Source organism: Anas platyrhynchos, chromosome 2, assembly GCF_047663525.1.
Source record: "Anas platyrhynchos isolate ZD024472 breed Pekin duck chromosome 2, IASCAAS_PekinDuck_T2T, whole genome shotgun sequence".
NCBI classification, from domain to species: Eukaryota; Metazoa; Chordata; class Aves; order Anseriformes; family Anatidae; genus Anas; species Anas platyrhynchos.
This window is the reverse complement of record NC_092588.1, coordinates 55,789,332-55,810,947: the sequence shown is the minus strand read 5'-3', so window position 1 is coordinate 55,810,947 and position 21,616 is coordinate 55,789,332. Positions and strand designations below refer to the sequence as shown.

The 21,616-nt window shown below is 36.4% G+C and overlaps 1 long non-coding RNA gene across 1 annotated transcript; it reads right to left on the bottom strand.

The window, feature by feature from the left end:
* Nucleotides 1-3,003: 3,003 nt before the first annotated feature.
* Nucleotides 3,004-21,090, bottom strand: LOC110352455 (uncharacterized). The gene is made up of 4 exons (XR_002401460.4): nucleotides 20,014-21,090; nucleotides 18,756-18,837; nucleotides 17,542-17,737; nucleotides 3,004-4,004 (listed from the first exon to the last, which is right to left on the bottom strand). It is a non-coding gene; the product is annotated as an uncharacterized lncRNA (long non-coding RNA).
* Nucleotides 21,091-21,616: the final 526 nt, after the last annotated feature.

Sequence of the window (21,616 nt, the reverse complement as noted above, 5' to 3'; positions counted from 1 at the left end):
TATGCTGGTGAAATTAAAGTCCTGTAATTTCAAATGAGAGCTATGTAATGACATATTACTTGAACAATAGATCTGAAAAACAGTAAAAGGAAGGTTCACATCTGAGGCTTCACCTCATTAGCCAATTGATGCACCCTTTCTTCTCGTGACTATATTAAACAAAACAGAAAGACAAGCAATATTTATGTAAATAAAGCTACAATGTTTAAATCCTGTCAGCTTGTAATATTGTACAATACAACTTTGGGGAAGATAAAACTCCCAGTAGTTTTGAACATAGTAATACCATGTTCAAATTAGATACACATAATTCTTACACAGATTAATAGGTAGCTAGGTAGATAAATAGATTTACTTTAGCTTAAGTCATTTCAAAAGATGAAAGAGTCAAACTGACTTGAGCAAATAGCTATTTTGGTGTTATATAGGTGTGTTTTTTTTAAGAAGTAAAAGTGCTTTAATGATTGGCTTTCCCCTCATGTTTGAATTAATCAGTATACAATTGAGCCTATTCATGCAGATGAAGCTTGTGAAAGTTTCATAGCTACTAGGTGGGTGAAAGTAGTATTTTCATGTTTTAATATTTATAAGTACTAAATGCACTACCAAGAAGACAAATTATGATACCTGATGAAATACCTGATTTACATTCTATCTCATATTTCACAATACCTTTGTACTGTCTATTATGAAGATGCTATTGTTGAAGAACTGAGTTCAAAACTTGGCACTCCATTAGACTGGGTATTGTGTATTTCTGTCACTCAGAGTTGCAATTTAGCACCTAATTTCTGCATTTACATTATGCGATTGATAACAACAATCAAGATAAGAAAGGGTAAATTTTCTTCACTGTAATCACAATTTGTAGACATATCTTCTTTTTTTTTTTTTTTTTTTTTTTGATGCTTTGTTGTACCCTGAAATGGAAATATAGTAAAGTCAAACCTTAAACTTTTGTTACTGAAGTGAGCAAGGAGCATTACCCTATGTCCACCCAACTTCTTAGAAGAACCAGAGCTAAGTGACTTCTAGTAATAAATAATCTACAAGAGCCCTGAGACACTGGAAAAGATATGTCTTTCTCAATTTATGTCTCAGCTGACAAAAATCCCAGAATATCCCAAACTGAATATCCCTCCACATTGAATATTTCACCAGAATATCCCTCTTACCCAGGGAGAATCCAGAGTCACACAGGGAAACACTCCTAATGATATTCCCATGTCAAAGGATCCTTCTGGCTGCTGATGTGGGTTTCAGTTCAGGTTGCAAAAGTGCAAGCACTACTATTAATGGGAATGCATATAGAGTTGATAATGAATCAGTTTAAAAAACATAACAATATGAAAATCTCTAATAACTACAGATAACATATTACGTTACAAAGTTACAGCCTAAAAACACCATGTTCATCATACTTTCTTTACAGAGGCATAATTTCTAAGCATGTAAATAGCATCTCTTAAAACAGCATATAAATATTTTGAGGGACAGCTTGACAATGAGGCAATGGGCTGAGTATTAAACGATTTTTGGTGTTATCAGATTGGATAGTTCCATCTAAAAGAATGGGCCTGAATGATGATTGCATTGCCTGAAAAACACAACTGAGGTTCAAGCAAAATGAAGTGAATTGCACATAACACTTCTACTAAAAGAAGCTAGCCAGGCATCTTGTAAAAAGATATACAGTGCTCCAGACTTACATGAAGAACCACAACAACAAAGTTCTCTTCTGCTGACCTTTCCTTTAGAAGCACTAAAATTGCCACACTGTAGAGGAGAGTAATCCAAAATTTCCTGGCTCTGATCTTCATTCTCTCTCTAACATTGTCTCTTCATTCTCTCTCCTCATTTTCTCTCTGTTACCACTACATCTACTTTTGTTGTCAGTGTATATATATGTGGTATTAGAGGCAGCTTCTGAATTCATTTCGAGCCAAACCACTCATTTACAGTAACCTCTGAGCAGCCTTAGGACAAAAGAGGCTTACTACCATGCGATGTACCACAGTGTCTTTCTTTTTTTCATCTTCCATGATTCTGTATCTCTACTTCTGCTGAAATTAGATCTTAAAAAGGTGTTTTCTTCAGAGTAAGAAAATGTAAATTGCCCATAAATTGCCATATTAATTAGCCTGGACAAATAAAGAAAGCATAGTGGTGAAAGATGGTCCATCTTTAATCCTTTAATTTACAGCTAAATCCCTTATTTCCAGTTCAAGCAAACAAAATGCAAGAAGCAGATGGTATAATCAGCAATAATATGGAGTATTAGTTGCAGCAAAGGAGCTAGGCAGTCTTCATCTTCATGGTCATCTGCAGGATTAATTGTGTTCTCAGTGAATGAGTAGTATCTCCAACCTACTATCATGTAAAATTTGCTTTGTTTCCACATGCCATTATTTATGTATTGGTTGTATCAGATACGTATAAAAATGTTTCTTTCCTCATGAGCAGAGAGAGAAGGTGGCACTGGTAAGGGGAACCTGGAGAAAACTAAGAGAGAAAACTAATTAGCAGAACGTTTGGTGCTAAACAGAGTGCTGGAATGATAAATTCATTGGAGAAGGGCTAGGCTTGATCATCCCAATGTGAATGCACTTTCATTCAGTGTCAGCAGTCAACAGCAGAAACTCTGGGAGAGCTTTGTGCCAAGGCAATCAACCGAATAAAGGAATGGAAACTGTATCTGAGATTTAATCTGTGGCATACCAGTAAAAATAACTTCCCACATCTGTTTCTGTTCTGTTATTTAGAAATATTGCTACAGTATTTCTAAATATATATAAATAAACAAAATAATTGAATGGAATGTGATTCACTTGGAAACTTCAGTTTGCCTGTCGCAGATATTCATGAAATCAAAATATGCATCAAGTAAAACAGGAGTTAGTAAAATTGGCTATGCACTTACTTCAATTGTATATATAGTTAATTATATCATATAATCATATCATATTATTAATCATATAATTAAAATAGCAAGATGCTGTTTGGAGAAAATCACTAACATAAATCCCAGAGAGTCTAGAAATACTTTGCTTGGCTGATACTCCAAATATACTTACAGGTATACTTCGTGACCCTGAAGACAAACATCTGCATTTCAACAGTTTCATTACATGACAGATAGATAACGGAATCTTTCCTTGAACAGACAAACTTTATAAATTTTATTCATGAGGTGATCGCAGTAAAAATTGGAAGCATCTTTAGAACTCATAAAATAACATCTCATGGAAATTGGCTTTCCTGAAACAAAATCCTGTGGGATCCAACAATTTCTTGTTTATTTGTTTTACAGAAAATGATGTCTCATCACATTTTCAGCAGTTTTCATTTAATTTTGTGAAGAGCCTCCCAGACACAAGCTGTGAGGTATTACGCATAGATAATTAGAGAAGCACATTTGCATCCATTTGATTTAAATGAAGTGACAATCTCTTTAAGATTGATGTGTTTGTCAACAAAAACAAATGAAGTGGGAAAGGAAAAGAGAGAGAGAGAATCTTGGCTGGGCTCAAGTGAAAACATGATTTGAGACTACCTGTAGGATATCATCTCACTGGACATGTTAAGTTGCAAAGACTTGTGAAGTCTACATTTGTCCAGAGCAGAAGTGCCCAACACCCTCACCAGTACTGCAAGAACAAGCTGGAGATAGAATTAGCACTGCACAGTACTGCCGTCACGGCAGGGATAACGTTAATAGGTCCTACTGTTCACATAGAAATAACTTGGCCAGTCTGTAAAGCTTTGTTCTCCCATATTCCAGCATGCATTTCCATGTTTGTGTTCCACTGGGATTAATCAATTTATCACAATTCCTTCATTTCTACAAAAAAAAAAAAAAAAAAAAAAAAAAAAAGAGAGAGAGAGAAAAAAATAAAAGAGAGATCAGATTCTTCAGCTTTTGTTTTTTCTCCATTGCTGTACTTGCACTTATTTTTGCCAGCAGCTGCACATCTGCAGTTGTTATTGATGTTAGTGCTGGACATCTGCAACATAAATGAGAAAGAGTTTCTCAGAAGACCTAAGACACCTTTGTGAAATACTATTCCACTATATTTAACACCTGTTTCATTTAAACTTGCTGGAAGGATAAATATTGCCCAGAGACATAGCCTGGTTTCTTCCCCTGCTAGTATAACATTTCTAGCTAGATCTTTGAAAAATATTCAGAGAGAAGATTAATAGAAATTCCAGCTAGTCCTAGCTAAAGAAAGTATACCCCAACATATGTCCCATCCAAGATGCTGATTTCCATTTCTGTCACAACAAAAGTACAGAATATATCTGGATTTCCAGGGGATTTTTTCTTTTTTTTTTCTCTCTTTTTTTTTTATTTTTTTTTTTAATAATGACAGATTTTCCCTTCTTTGTGTGAAATTAGTTCAGCTGTAGATGTAATTTTAGTAGAAGTCTTGTAGAGAGTGTTAATGTGATGTAGATTGCTCAATTTGAATCACAGAGAATCTTTGTATGGAAAGGATGTGTTCATTTTATGTTGCTGTGCATTCTAATGAATGTTTGATTAAATATTAATAAGAGCAGTCTGTATCTTTGTCCCTTGAAGAGTAAGAAACTGCTCTCATTGCTGTACTGTGTGAAAAATTTTACTCATACCAATACCCTACACCCAAGATTTCTGATTGAGTAAGGCACTGTTCGTTTGAATAAGGCCAATCTAAACTAGAAAGTTTTGCTGTTAAAGCTATATGAATGTACCTCAGGGGGAAAGCACCCTCTGTAGACTCAATTTGTACCTGACATGTTCTGTCGTTCTGGGAGATAATTTAATTATCCCATAGAAAAGATTCCTTTAATGGGTACAAGCAGCTGCTCTATTAAACATATAACAATTCTAGTGTAACTACAAACCAGAGACTTTAAAACATATGTAAGCACTGTGTTCTTAAACAATAATGTTTGAAATAATAAGTATATAGATCAAAAAGAAAACATGGACACTAATGGAAAATAATTTTCCTTGTTACAAAAATAATAATTCTATACTTGTAATTTTTAACAAAATGAATACCTTTTTTGTTTCACAACACCATTCCTGAGTATTTTTAGTTAACATGTTCATATTTATTATTTAGTTGACTTATTTAATATATCTCTGAAATTGTTCTCTGTAAGTGCACTGCCTGCTGAACATACTCATACTTGTATAGAGCTACTGTCATTTCAGACAAATCAGTCCCTGAAAATGAGCCACTGCTTATCTGCTGTGAACATGGAAATAAAGTGCATTGTTAAGGTTACTGTTCTGGCTTCTGGCTGAGAAAACATAAGCTTAATCCTTACATCTTCTCTCTCTGCCTCTGCTCTGTTTTAGGTCCTCCCGAAGAGATCAATGACAGCAATATTAAGGTCAGTATGAATGAAGTATGAATGGAAATGTGCATATAAGCACCAAAAGAAATAGCAAGAAAGAAATTCAAAACAACTCTGTGAGGATGAGAGCACCAGCAGCAAACTGAGAGCCTATCATTTCTTGACAGCCAATATGGCTGCACTCTGACAAGACCCTGTTGCAAACAACTCTTAGTGGAAGACCCTAAGGCCAGCAGCAGGAGGGTGGCAGCAAGTTTGCAGCATGTCACACACACCCTTCCTTTCCCTGTGCAATAGAAAAAGCAGCTGTGAGCTTACACTTGAAATTCACATTCCAAACAAGGAAACAAAAGGGGAGATGGGTAGTAACATAGCTTCAGATTTTTGGAAACCAAGGCAAGCAATATTCTGAGGCAAAAGACCACCCTATAACAGTTAATGATTCCTTCAGGGTATATATATTAAAAATAGTAATAATAATTATCTGTTCAAAACCTAGCTTATCATCACCAATCAAAAGGAGCCCAAGGTACGTAGTGAGAACTTTAACAGCCAGTATCCCATCTTCCACAACTGATCCAGGCCAGAGAACTTCAACACAAATGTCTTGGGCCATGAAAGTATGCAGGGGCAAGGGTGTGCAAGTTCAAAATTGTCATGGAAAGTTTTTACATTCTGGGAATCCCCTTCTACAAGGTCTCACACTTAATCTTATTGTATTAAATTCCCTAAAGATCCCAACCTCACAAAGAGGTAGAAAAGGTTCAGTGTGTTGAAAATGCTGTTGCTACACAGAGACCTGCTATGGATTTTCTGGTTGCCAGGCCTGAGCCAGTCAATTTTAATTTTCAAAAGGATTGCTACAAGCAATATCTAACTCTGATATAATTGAGAAGACTCAGATGGTCTTTAAGGCTTTGGGGAAAAAAAAATGTTAGTAAATGAAATATGTCTTCAGTTTGGTTACATATAAAACCCAAAAGTGTTACTCTATTTTTAGCAACACCCACTAATTAACTCACATTGTTGGAACTACATTGCTTCACTAGACTTTGCTCAAGCCACTTCTTCTGTTAATACTAGTACAACACGCTCTTCATGTCACAAATGCAAACACAAGTTATCTCAGGAATAATAGCAGGGGGGTCCACTTCCCAGCTGTTGAACCAGCAAGAGTGGAAGTGTTGTACTAGGCCAGGCATAGAAGTATGCTGAGGATCTGTGCGTTCAGCACATTGACACGGCCAGCACTGAATGCAAGAATAAGATGTGTGCTGACCTTTCCAAGGGATGGGTGAGAGGCATCCCAGCCAAAGTGATTGAAACAGGAGATAGGAAGACACCGTCTGTGTACTCACCATAGGTGGGCTTCAGCTCCATTGGGCAGACTTCATTTGCAGAGTCAGACATTTCAGTTTCAGCATTTACAACACCAGCATTCATGTAAGTGTCTCCATTTTCACTACAGTCAGTGGCTAGCCTAGTGTATCCTAGCATGCTGTTCAGCAGTCCACTGGCAGTTGTGTTTGTTAGGGTGAGCTAAATACCTCTTTAGGTCCTGCTGTAAGGATTTAAGAGGTCTAGCGCAGGACCTAGCTGCCCAAACATGGGTGCTTGCTACCATCAGATATGCTCATCATCCATGTAGAACTGATGGATGTGATACAGAGCCTGAAGCAGTCTGCTTTCTCCTGGAGTCATAATGGGGGACTTGAAATAATGCTTTACACCACCACCTAGAGTAACACTAGGCACCTCAGTTTAGATGATTGTTTCCCTTTTTCCCTTTCACAAGCTTGAGATTAATCCTGATTCTTGCCAAACCTGGGCTGTCTTATATTTTAAGGGCTATTCTGAAAAGAGATACCAGTGTATAGAGTTAGAATACACACCACTGGTTCATAACTATTTATTGCTCACTAAGAACATCTTCAAAACAATAAGGCACAGCAGCCACAGTTGAATATGTTCTTCCTCTCTCTTACTACTACCTCTGCCTGGTAAGAGAATACTGAAAAATGCCAAGCTGTCTTTCAGACTTGAAGCAGAGTAACAATTCTCAAACTTTATAAAACTGCCTAGTCAGTTGACAGCTTCTGCCTCCTTAAGCCAGGAACAGCTGGAGAGTGACAACCAGCTAGACCTTGCAATAAAGCAGTGATATCAAAGCTCAGCTTTTTTCCTAGGGGAGGGAAAAAGGCATCTAGGGACTTGGGCTAGCAGTTAATTTATTCTCTCTCTCTTTTTTTTTTTTTTTTTCACCTGATGGGTCGAATGGATAACACTCTTATGTAAAACAAAATCCAAAACAATGCATTATAAATCATACTGAAAGTTCTTGCTTAGTTAGTAATTTCTGGCCAGGCAGTTGACATTGCAATAATTCCACAAGCATTTAATCATCAATTTATGGAATTAACAATATATTTAGAAATGACTGTAAGGTTTTCAGGATCAAGACCCAATGCAATTAGATTCAGCACTGTCTTGTATAACTTCTGCCTGACAGCCTTCAGTGCAGTGATAATAACTTATAGTAGGCATCTTCAGCAACCAGTGGAGCAGGAGTTTGCAGTTCAGCTAACCAGAAGTAAAGTTCACGGGAAATGACAGGGATTAATTGGCACAACAAAGCTAGATATTTTTCAGGTGGGATATATGAGAGCTGCTTCCACATATCAGCAGCAGTTTGACAACCAGTGGTGCTTCCCAGGGAAAGTTACTCCCCAATTCAGTCATAGCATATTTGGAAAAGGGATTGCCTTCTGTTTTTCTTCAGCTTCTTTAGTTCTTTCTGTTTGTATTTACTTTTTTTTTTTTCTTTTTTCTTCATTTTTCTTTGGAACAAAGATCAGATCTCTGTGCTGCTATAAAGTAATAGACAGAGCCTGAAATGTCTTTTTTCTTTTTTCCTTATCTCTAATTCTGATGTTACCATAAATTGCCCCAATAGATCACTACATTGTTTAGGAGTTCATAAACCCTGATCTTAATCTGTTGCAATTTAACATTAAACACTCACTTCTGCTGCTTAATTGAGTCACAATGGGAGATAATGGATTTCTGTCTCGGATATGACAACTGTGGACAAGCATCTCTTCTTTATGATTATGTTGCTAGTTAGAAAACCTTCATATTTTTTAAAACTTTCTTATAAATTATAGCCTTTAAGTGTTTCAAGGGGCTTGATGCTCTCCTATGAATTTTGAATCATTAATTAGTTTACCTTGAAACATAGATTAAAAAAAATGAATAATGGACTTTTTCTGGTGCCAAAACTATATGAACCCTAGCAAATTTCCCAATAATGATTTTACATTTCATAAACAGTCAAAAAAAAAAAAAGTATAGGGCAGAATACGATGTACCCTGGCAAATCTAGCAATCATTGCCATCCAAAGAAATATTTTAGCATCATACTACATTAACAGGCAGAAGATGAAACAATATTCCTTTTCTCTTTACCCTGATATACACTTATGACACATAAAGTCCATTGACAAACCCTGAAATTAGTAGGCTCAAATTAATCCTTTGCAATATCTAGTAGCAGATAAACGATATGCCATCTGTCATTCTTACAGAGGTTCTTTTTAGAGTATCATTGTTCAGGAATGAATCATAGAATGAATCATAGAATGCCTTGGGTTGGAAGGGACCTCAAGGATCATCTAGTTTCAATGCCCCTGCCACAGGCAGTGATGTCACCAACTAGATCAGGTTGCTCAGGGCGTCATCTAACCTGGTCTCGAACACCTCCAGGGATGGGGCATCCACAGCTTCTCTGGGGAACCTGTTCCAGTGCCTTACCACTATCTGAGTAACGAATTTCCTTCTAAGCTCTAATCTAAATTTCCCCTCTTTTCGTTTAAAACCATTCCCCCTTGTCCTATCATTATCTACCCGAGTAAAGAGTCTCTCTCCATCCTTTTCATAAGACTCCTTTAATGGCTGTGATGAGGTCACCCTGGAGTCTTCTCTTCTCCAGGCTGAACAGCCCCAGCTCTTTCAGCCTTTCTTCATAGGAGAGGTGCTCCAGCCCTCTGAGCATCTTTGTGGCCCTTGTCTGGACCTGCTCTAACAGCTCCACCTTCTTCTTGCACTGGGAGCCCCAGACCTGAATGCAGGACTCCAAGTGGGGCCTCGCAAGGGCAGAGTAGAGGGGAACAATCACCTCCCTTGCCCTGCTGGCCACTCTGGTGATGCAGCCCAGGATGCAGTTGGCACTTCTGCAAGTGTGCGCTGTTGGCTCATGTCAAGCTTTTCATCCATCAGACCCCCCAAGTCCTTCTCCACAGGGCTGTTCTCCATGAGTTCTTCTCCCAGTCTGTACTCACACCCAGGAATGTCCTGACCCAGGTGCAGCACCCTGCATTTAGACGTGCAACCCCAGTATTCTCTGAATGAGGTATTGTTTAGTCCTAGAGATTTCTGACCTCTCACTAGGTGTACTGAGCAAAGTTATATGGGAGCCAACACCACTTCACAAGAAAAAAAAAAAAAAAAAAAACAACCTCCAAAACAACCTGATAGTTTTTGCCACTCAGAATAAGCTGCCTGGACAGAATGCTGTCCATATTTAATGAGAGGCCAATTTTATATTTATGTCTTCAGCTAAACAAAATATACATAAACATCACTGTGATTTCAGATGAGCACACTTCCCATTTTCCATATCCCAGAATAATTATAAGAATTGGTTTCCAGGAATAACATGGCTAGAAACAATGTTTGGTATCCAGAGTTACAGAATTATTTTATGGCACAAGAACTAGTCCCATATAAAAAATAGAATCAGTGAAAGGGTGTATTTACAGGGTGCTGCAACAGTCTCTCCAAAGCAAAATAGTTCATTGCCCTGTGTTTGCACTTATTTTGTTCTATTTTTTATTTTATGAAAGAAAGAAAAAAAAAATTGTTCTGTTAGAAACCTAACTTGTCAAAACACAATTTCAACAGAATTTTCAACTCATGCTATTTTCCATATCACTCTGACTTTAATTGCAACAAAGGAAAACTAATTTACATGTGAGGAAACACCTTCATCTTGCATTAGTGAAAAGCAACACTGAAAAGAAAGATGGGACATATCCAGAAGCAAAGGTTTCTTATGAACCTCCTTAGAAGAGCACTCATGTGAACAGAATAGTTGCAGATGTTTCTGCCCTGAAGTCAGGGAATAGCCTAGCTTACCCCTATTTTCTGATTATTTTCTGTAGTTTTATCAAAACCAATGATACCAAATGTAGCTAATCAAACCAACTGCCAATGCAACTCAGAAGCCTTAATTCTAGCTTTAATACAGCAGACTTCACAAAAGATGGCTATGAAAGGCTATAAGAATTGTCAAAGACATATCATCTGTCACTCTTTCACAATACAGAGTGAATGTAGTGTTAGGGCAAATTATAGAGGACTTATGCAAATGAAAAAGTCGGCAATTATCTAATTATATTAATTTGCTAGAGGATTGGTATTCTCTATACTTAACTATTGTGACACTGCCTCAAAGAGCTTTTTTTCTTTGTTTGAACTATTTATATATGTTTATAATGGTACTTTTTATATGTCACATCTTGACTACCAGATCTGAGAAAGGTAAGTAAAAAAAAGGTGATTTTCATTATATTCTATGTACATCTCGGGTATTCTGAACTGATTTACCATAAAGTAAATTCCACTTAAAAGAAAAGGGAAAAAAAAAATCTATAAACAAAGAAACAACCAATGTTTTTGATTAAAGGCAATCATTTCACCATAAGCTAATGACAGGTTTCAGCAGGTGAGAGAAGCAAACAGAATAAGCAGTAGCTTTCTGTTTGCACATTTCACTTTGATTTCATTTGTGCTCCACAGCTGTAGCTTCCATTCCTTAACTTCAGCAGGATCCTACCCTGTGTATAATTTAATGTTTATAATGCATAAAACTTGAAAAGAGCAAGTCATTCACCATCACTTAGAAACACGGATTTGTGTTGTTTGTTTTTTTTTAATTAAAAGTCTGGACATCTTTCTAAAATACAAGCTTTAACATATCAAGGATAAATAGATCTTGTTTCAGGAATCATGCGTGAATATGCCTGCACAACCTCTTGCAGACAAACTCAAGTCAGTTTTGCCTGTTCTTCCATTCAGCCAGATGTAAAACAACTGCAGACTGAGGCTATCAGCTTAAATCCAGCATCCAGCTAATGCATCACTAATACTGCCAGTTGAGAACCAGTTCTGAATGCAGACAGAAAGTGAGCTTGTTTCTGCCTGCGATCTTATCTCATGTACATGTTACAGCCTCATACAGGAGGTTGGACCACTGAGGTTTTCAGATTCTGAAGAGAAAGGGGGATAGGAGAAGGTAAAAGTGATGTGAAACAAAAACTTGTACTGAAAGCTAAAAAGGTGGTGACAAAAGGAAAAATTCCATTCAGTGTCATGTCTCCTCTGTCCATGTTGCAGCTACTGTAGCACTGCACACATTTCTTCCCCTCCCTGCAACAACAGAAGGCAATCAAAGCTTGTCTCTTTAATCAACACATAAATCTGTTTAGACATTATAGTTTGATTAAACAAATACTGCAATTCCATGACACAATCCATCAGGGAATGTGACATCTGTAACAAAAATCTGGTTGGCAAAGAACAAGAGTGTAGTGGAGGAGGAAGAAAACTGGTACTATCAGTAACTGCTCCCCATGCAGTAATTGTTCACATTTACTATAGCTCAGAGAAATTCCCCAGCTCACCAGATCTGCATAACAACTAGTGTGTGAAATGTAAGCCTCTCCCCTTTCTGCATCTTTCAGAGTTTACACATATATTCTTCCATTAATGGTACTGTCACTTTGTCTCAAAGCAATTAATAGAGCAATCAACCCCAAGAAAGGCAGGAGGCAGTTTATGTCAGTAGAAATGCTTAAAAATCTAATTTCACACACCAAATGCTGCATAAATGCATCTCAGTTTGTGAGAGGATGAAGTTATTGAACTTTACTATTTATTTCAGTTGCAACCCAGTCTTGCCACTGTGCACAAGTGCTACCAAAATGCTTGAGAAACAATTTAGACACAAACGAAGTCAAAATAAGTCAATTAATGTAATAAAATAGTACACAACTGTTCATCAAAGTAGCAACTCAGAAGTCAAAATTATTATACATTTGCAGGCTAGTACCTTGGGGAACTGTGATTTTTACAAAAGCAGGCATCAACAGAACATTAAAAAAAAATCCCTCAGAAATCCACCTATAAAGGTCTTTTTGTAGACAGTTAAGAATAATAATAAAAACTCACTCAACTTCATAAATGGGCACTGAAAATATCTAGAATAATTTTAAATATTAATATTATTTGACAGCCTGAACCTTAAATATAGACTTAAGGAATGATCAAAGTAGTAATAAGTTTTTTCTTAACAATAATTTAAGTGAAATTTGTAAAACTGACTATAGTGGTAGAAGTAGTCAACTGAAATGTATTTATTTCACATGAAGAGCCCAGTACTGCAAACACTGTTCATGTAAATTAATCTTTTTCCCATACTGAGGGGGAGGAAAAAAAAAAATAATAAAAAAAAAAACAAAACAGAATTACTATGCCAATGGAATTGCCCTGAGAAACCCAAAAGATTCATCCCAGCACGTGGTCATTACGAAGCGTACCTGTAAACTATCTGTTTTTCTATATCCTATTAAAAAGCTCCCAGAAGGTTTGGAAAACAGGTTTTTAAAATACTGCGCAGCTGTAGGTAGTTCCTAGAGGTGACTGCTACAGAGCAATACCTTGCTATATTTGCATGTTGCATAAGCAGTAGCTGTTGGAGAAATGCCTATTGCAAAAATGCCTGCAGAACATTCTGACTCTGGACTCTTCTCTGTGTTGAGTGGGATGAACCCAGGCTCATATTCCCATTGAAATCAGTAGCTAAGTACACTTATGAATATGGTGTTTATGGTTAATAGCTCTGGTTGGAACAATAGCTAGTAATTAATCTGGGTTGCAGTGGCCATGCATTCTGGCACCCTGCACAGTACAGGCCACTATGCATTAATTGTTTCAAGTCTAATATTTATGCTCAAACAAGAATTTTTGTTTTCAAACCATTGTCCATATTGTTACCTTTAAAATAAACAAATAAATAGGGTCTGAATATGACCATCTTCAACTTTCACCATTTGTACCTTGGTCAGATGTTTAAAACCCTCTATTTTGAAGCTTCTGCTTGGATTTTCCTATAGGCTGTGTTCAGATCACCCCTTAACTGTCTGTCTTGTAGTCAGAGCGAGTGAACTAGCTTCTGGCGTTACATTGCACAACTCTTGTTACGTGGCTCAACTCTTTGTAGGTAAGGTAAGGTTAAAAAATATTTTGTACATATCTTTAGAAGTTGCATATTTCAGCAGATACTTGACACATAAAACATATTAGAAAGCGATGCCCATGCATAGCATTGTGGATCAAATTTCAAAAATATTTGCAAAGCATTGGTGTATTCAGGCTTCTTGAGCAAGCCCTGCACTGGTGGGTATCTAATCCAAGGACATTATGTGTTCTGCTTTTGTACAAGAACCTAACTGTTCCTGGAGGACAGTCTGCAGGTGTGACATGATTTATTTCCCTGTTTTTCAGTATAGTGCTTGTAATGCTTTAGAGTTTGCATGCCCTTCGCAATGCTGCTATTAAAAAGTTTATAAATAGAAAAGAAAATGTCATAATGTATAGATATTTTTTTTCTAAGCCCCTTCATTCTGTTAACATAATGAATGGCTATTTCACTTCTTTCTAGCTATTTCTTGCTGGGTTTCCTGTATTTCCCCATTTAACACAGAAGCCTCTTAGTAGGAAGATAAAATAGTTCCCTTGAATCCAATTAGCAAGTACCACTATTACACACAGATGTGTGTTGTTTTTTTTTTGTTTTTTTTTTTTTGTAGCTGTGCATAAGCATTTTCAGGAGCATGGATTTCTCACAGACTGTAAAATGCAGTCACTCTTCTTTTTACTATATTATTATCCTAAAAGGTGATAATTAAAATGATTTCAAAGTTCAGGTTTAGATAACGTTTTTATTAATTATGGACTGCTTATAATTGCCATATTTTGAAATATCTCATTAACCTTATATTACATAAGCAAATTATCATTATCATTAATAACTCTAAATAGAAGTAATTTTCATAGTCTATACACTGCATATGTCAAATTGTAGAAATCTTTTTTTTTTCGTTTACTTTCTGAACTATTCCATCTTTTCAGGCTTAATGTAATTATGCCCTTCTTTCAGAATAAAAAGCAAGCTATTTTGAGCTCTGTCTAGAACAAAAATAGCTGGTAAGTGGCCCTGAACTATACAACAGAATAAGATGAAAAGTTAAAGCACACAAAGTTTGCTGAAAAAAAAAATTTTCTGATTAAAATGGGTAAGGAGGAATTACAATTCTTTAATTGTAATACATAACATCAGAGATGAAGAATTACAGTCAATGTGCTAGAATTCTGTAGTAGCTCTCCAGATCAATGTGATCAATACAGATGTTTTCACTCTTTCATTTATGATTAGGAGTATATAAAACTGTTTGTAATTTAGCTATTGCTTATAATGCCAGTAGGAAAAAATCTTTTCTCAGCTGATTTCTAAAAGATGCGTTCAATTCAACAACTTTAAGATCACAGTCAAAACTGTGCCAATGCTTCCCTACCATAACTGGTGTCTGTGGCATACCCATCTCATAGATACATCTTGTGTTCCTACAGTGTAAAAGTTGTATTACAATGAACAAACTATGGAGCTCTTATGTTTCTTTAGGGTGATTCATTTACACCAATGTTGGAAAAGAGAGGGAGGATGAGAATGGTCTGGTGTCCCTTTTGGATCAGGAACTGCCCCAGATGTGGATGCATGTCTTGTCTGTTAGGGAATGTGTATGATAGAATCCCTCTTGGAGCAAAGTGTCTCCAAAATCATGCTTCTTGATTCATGGACAATTCAGGTAGTTTAGGGTACAAAAGAGAAATTAAATAAATTCCATTCCCAGAGCAGTTATTTCTGGGAAAACTGTGAGGTATCTGCATGTAAGGAGTTTGACTGGAGCAGGCTCCAGCAAAAGTTTTTCAGTGCAGTTTTTCTTTCTCACCCTGCCTTACAATCTGCCTAGAACCCCAACAAGCAAGTTAACAGAAGTTGTATTGACTGCTGTGGCCATATGCAATGGCAGTCTTGATCAAGAATCATTCCTTGGGACATCCTCACCAACAGCAGTCATTGTTCCTGTTGTAGGATCCTTACCATCCTTTTATATATATATATATATATATTTATATCTCTAAAAATCTGTGATTTTTTTCCATTTGCTACCTATAAGTTGTTTTAGCATTGATGACTCATTACATGTAACTGAGGAAGATTAAAAACCGAGAATCACCACATTTCCAATCTTTGGTTTCTTTGTTGCTTTTTAATTACATTTGGAATGGAGTTCCAAGGGCTGACGACAGACCATAAACAATATTCATTAAATCTCGACAGTCTTGCATTTAAATGGAAACAGTCCCTTGAGCAACGAAAACCACCAATGCCACCAAATCACAAAGTATCTGCTAGTTATAAGACCACCGGGTACAAAAGTGAGACCCTTGACCAAAAAAAATATCAAAAACTACACAGCAAGGAGGTCATTTGGCAACAAAGAGACAAATCCAAAAGCAATCAGCTTTTTGCAAGAGTGAGAGGAAGAGTTAGAGATGGAAGAAAAAAATGCACAGATTTATAGAGATATAAAGATCCCGCACTCCACAACTGGGTGTGACAGAAATTCAAAGAGTACTCAGGTGGTAGGTGTGGAAGAGGCCAGAATATATTGCCCACATTACTGAATGTCTAAAAGAGATCTATGCATCAGTATGCAAACAAAGATATTTATATTAGAAACTATTTCAGGACTATATATTTGTTTAAGTTTCAGTATTAATTATTCCTGGATGATTATAGAGTACAAAATTCCTGGAGGTTCAAACAGCTATAAATGTGAAACCCTTGCAAATGTTATGCTGAAGTTACAGAAGGTATTCCAAAACTCAGCAGAAATCCCAAATAAGAGGAAGGCCTAACCTATGAGCTCTCAGAAAAATAATAATAATTATTATTATTATATATAGATAAAAAAAAAAAAAAAAAAGAACTCCAATGCATTGTGACCTGTTAAAAATAATAATCATCTCATTGTCAAGCAGAGGAAGAGAATTTACGCAAGCTGAGACATCACCCAAAAGGGAAAAAAAAAAAAAGACTATGTTTTTCAATATGTTATTATCCTTGTCTTCCTTCCCCACTGACATCCAATTTGTCCTTCATAACTGAAAAGAAGATCCATATTCTACAAAATAAAAGCAGTACGTCTTTCTCACATGAATAACTTCCGCAGGTGATAAACCTGCAAAACTCGTTAAAAGAAAGCACTGAAGACTAGAAGATTATACGAACACCAAGGAAGACCAGACAACTCCTTTAAAAATAATAATAATAATAATAATAATAATAATAATAATAATAATAATAAAATGCTTGCTACTGAAGCTTACAAAATACCCAGAAGAAAAATCCTGTGAACTGAAACAGTTAGAGTATTGCTCTTGGAGCATCCCCCAGCATTTATTCCTATGAACAAAACATTTCACCAGCTGGACCTTTGGTTTGACCTGAGCTCACTGTGCCTATGTCCTTACATGCCCTCATGGAGTTTGGTGCCAGCACTGAGGGTGATTGGTCTCTGCCAACTGATAGCCACCACCAGAAAAACCTGTGGTTGGTACTGAAAACTCCTGTTTCATCATTATCTTCCCATCCCCTTCCCTCTGTGCTCCCTGTTGTAGTCTTTGATGGGGAAGCAGCCCAATAAGCTACAGCATCTGGTGCAGTCTCATGCAAGCCCTTTTTGAATGAGCAACAGCAGGTTGCTGTGAAGCAACCTTAAGGCTCAGGTGCCCATCCAAGCCTAGTTTCCAGCACAATCCTGTGCAGCCTTTGCTGATCACAGCAGCTGTGCTAATACAGATAGCTAGTCTAAAATTAGCTCTGATGGGGCTCTATTTCACTGTAAATAGGCCCTAAAAAGGGCTAAAAATCTGCTGTGTGAATCACCCATTTGCAAAGGCAACTCAAAAAAAAAAAAAAAAGAGTTAAGACCTTTTTTTTAATTTTACCTCAAGGGCACTGTGCAGATAAACACATTGAAGATGATGGTGTGCAGGCACTGCAGCAGTAGATGCCAAGCTAATGTCTGCTTCTTCATTTGCTTTACATTGTCTTCTTCTATCACCTTCTTATCTTGAAGCTTTGTGCTACAAACCCACTTGTTACTGGATTTGTTTTGATACGTGAACAGAGTACAGACAATATCTATACAAAATAAAACAAAAATATATACAAAAATAAAAGTCAAGCTTCCACAAGATAAGATCCACTGTTTCCACCTCCTGCCAAGACAACCACACTCTGGCTTTGGACATAAATTGAGATTTTTTTTTAAAAGTGGCGGGGGGGGAGGAGAGTAGTCACTCCCTTTTTCTTTCTTTTATTGTTTAGTGAGTCCAAATGACACTTGCAAAGATTAGTATGGATGCAAAAAAATCAATTTACTGATGCAAAGACTTCCAAGTTTTTGCTCCAAGACTTAATTCCTATGCATGGGTGAGAATGACAAATAAATATAAGAATCTTTTCAATTATAAATAACAGATAACCAAGCACTGCTTATGGGAAATGTGCTTAGTTGGAATAATAGACAGGTAGAAAGGAAAATAAAATACAAATGCCTCAAGAAATGCTCTTTTCCTTCAGTTTCTATCCTGAGCTTAAACCAAAATCTGAATATTAATGTCTTAAAAGAGGAAAAGCAATAGACAAATATGTTATGATAGTTATACCCGTTTGGTGGGGTTTTTTTGTTTGTTTGTTTGTTTGCACATCAATAACTGTAAGTATGTTACTTCAAATAGCAATCTTTCCATACCAAACAGAATAAGAAAGGTATATAAAATAGCACCTAAAAAATTGCCTAACGTTTCAGGGAGCCTTCCCCTACACAAGCACTGTATTAGAGGCATTTTAACACTGAGATGTTCATACTCCAAAATTCAGTCTTCCTCTCTCCAGTACTGTACCTCCCATTCAGTTTAACTCTATTGTCAAAGCTTCCAGCATAAAGATAAATCAGCATTTTAAATAACAAATGATAATACAGGTGGTCAGGTTAACTCCAGCTACAAACCAGGTATTGTAGGGATGCTGCTTCAGCCTGACATGAAGTCTTCATATACACCATTACCAGCACTCTTCACAAAAGGAAAAGGAAGTAGGAAAAATAAAAGAACTTCAACTGGCACTATCAAAAGATTACAGTCTTCCCCCTTCCCACCTCCTTCTCAGAACCAGCAAAAGAGAGGCTGCTGCTCTTGCCTTCACATAGTCCCACTGAGGGCCTTGGGGCTCCAGTTTTTCTGAAAAAGAATAAAAGTGAAACAACACCTCAATCTCTGATTTATCAGCTAGAGTTTTCAATAAACTGATTAATGATTTTACTGTGTAAAGTCTTTTAGTAATACTTATCCCTGTCATTACACATATTCATCTGCATGTTTTCATTTCCGACCTTAAATTAGAGACACTCAATAAAATATTCCCTTACATGAAACATATTTTTGCTAACCTTAATGTGATGCATGTTTTACAATTAAGCATTAAAATACAGCTTTTCATCAGAAAACAAAAGATGTTTTCGATAACGGAAAATTGTATGGAAATCATTTACCAAATGCCTCCTCTAGGTTTTTTTTGGTTACAGTTTCCCCCAGAAGTTCCATAAAGGGAGAAAGCAGGGAAAGCAAACAGTAATTAGAAGAGAAAAAAGGTAGAATGATCCTAGACAGCCAATCACAGTTGGAACATACACTCCTTTTGATGACTTTTATTGGCACTTTTGAAGAAATCAATAAAATAATATTGCAAGACATAATCTTGCAATGTGACTAAATTCTCCTGGCATACTATTGATTGAATGTACTGAACATCCACAGAAAATGCTTCATTCATCTTGCATACCAGTATTTGAGGAGTGGTGTCTGCATGAAAACTGTATTTCAAGGCAGAAGCAATGCCAGCTTTACATTTTAAAGCTATTCTAATCTTTCACATGAAATAGCAATATTATATATAAAACACTTACTATAATATAACACAAAAATAACAAATTCAAGTATTTAAAAAATTGATATATGTTAACAGTAAAATAGACCATGCATCTGTAATTAACCCCATGTGTGCCAAGTCTAATGCAATCCATAATTATGTCATTATCGGTTCTAACAAAATGTTATATACTTTTTTTTTTTTTTTTTTTTTAGAAATATCAAAATGGACCAAAAAAAGTTCTATTGCATGAATTTGCATTTATACACACAGGAGACATTTGAAATGAAAAGCCATTTAGATCCACAGTGCACTCTTATGACATTTGAGCTGACAAAATTAGCCGATACTCTAAATGAAGGCTGACCCCAGGAGTGGACTGCTCTTTACCTCAGGGTAAAGAGAATTAGGAAAGAAGTGTAAGAGAATCAGGAAACTAGGTCTCATTTTCAGTCTGAAGGAGAACAAGATCACATATCCACCCTTACCTCCTCTCACCTTCTTTTATTACTCTTTCCACCATGGAGAGGTTGTTGTTCCCTCACCTTCAGGCTGCTGGTTCCCAACTTTGTCCTCTCCCACACATCAAGCACAACCTTGGAGGTCTCCTCCTTGTGTGCTCATGAAGCACACAAGCTAGGAGGTCTCCTTTTACCCTCACTCCAGTACATTAGGTACAGCTACTTAATGAAAGAAAATAAGACCACTGCATTTGATATTGCTGCAGGTATTTATGATTAACGACAAATCAAGCTTCCTAGAGTGTTCAGCTGTGAGGTGCTGTGAATCAAGCAAGAGGTGATGGCTGGAGGCAGAAGTACACCAGTGCTGCACCTCAGGATTCTTTTTGTAACCCAAATTCATCCAAAAATTCCCTACTAGCATTTTAGTAGCACCTGTTATCATCACATGCTGTATTTCAGTGTGCAAAATAAAGCATGTTAACATCTGAAAAAAATTGGCTGAAAACTTTCCTGTTGAAGATTTGTTTGACCATATGGTACTGCCTTAGGGATAAATTCACTACCAGAGTGCCTCCAGAAATACCCTAAAACTTAATTTTCTGTCATATTTGCCAAGTCACTGAAAAAAAGAACAAGTAACATCTTTTTACAAATATTAGATTATCAACAATAAAAATGCAAATATTCACATAGCCTTGATTTACAAGCCAATGACAATTAAGCTGTCTTCTGCCTAAGAAAAATCTGTTTTCCTGCTAATGTCTTCTCTAGCAATCTGTCCTCAAAAAGATTATTATTTGCTTTCTGATGATGGAGTAACTTAATAGTTTCCTTTTCTCCAAAGCTCCAAGTGATAAGACATTTTGTATGGCATGCTGAGAATGTTGTGGAATGCCACAGTTGATCTGTTGCCTTTCTACTGGATGGAAAAATTGTGTAGACTGTGGAAATAGTATTTGTGCCTTTCTTGGCCCATCTGAGGTCCCAGTTTTCATGTACTCCTCTTCCAGTCAACATTGCTGATGATGTCTTCTCCTTGAAAGCTCAGTTCATTGGAAGAGCTATTAATTGCTACAATTTCTGTATCTCTTCGTCTCTTCACATGTGAAAACACTTTGTTTCCTGGTGTGCTTTTCAGAATTGAAACACAGTGGGATGAAAACAAACACATTATGAGTATTAAATTGGCTATAGCTTTGTAAGTGCAGAAATGGTAACATCATTGTGAGATGATTTTCAGGCGACAATGTCTTTCTCTAATTACTTTGTATTGTTAGCCTTCAAACTTTAACTGTCTTGAATTCATATCTCAGTTGACAGAAATAATATATTTTATGCAGTGTGATAACATAGATTCGCTTTTCAGATTCACATGAAATTCTAGCTGTTTTTATTATAGTTCATCATAGTACATTTGTTTTACATAGTACTGTTTTATAGGAAAAAAAAATTGAAAAACTCATGGCCCCTCTCTGATATGTTATTTCATATCAGAGTGTGTATCAGAGTGTGACTGGAAGGTGTGTAAAAATACACACCTTCCCATCACAAAACAAAACAGAATTAACATTAGAAAAATTGATCTGCCTAAAATTATAGCGCATTGTGCTAAGGTAGATGTTTTTTT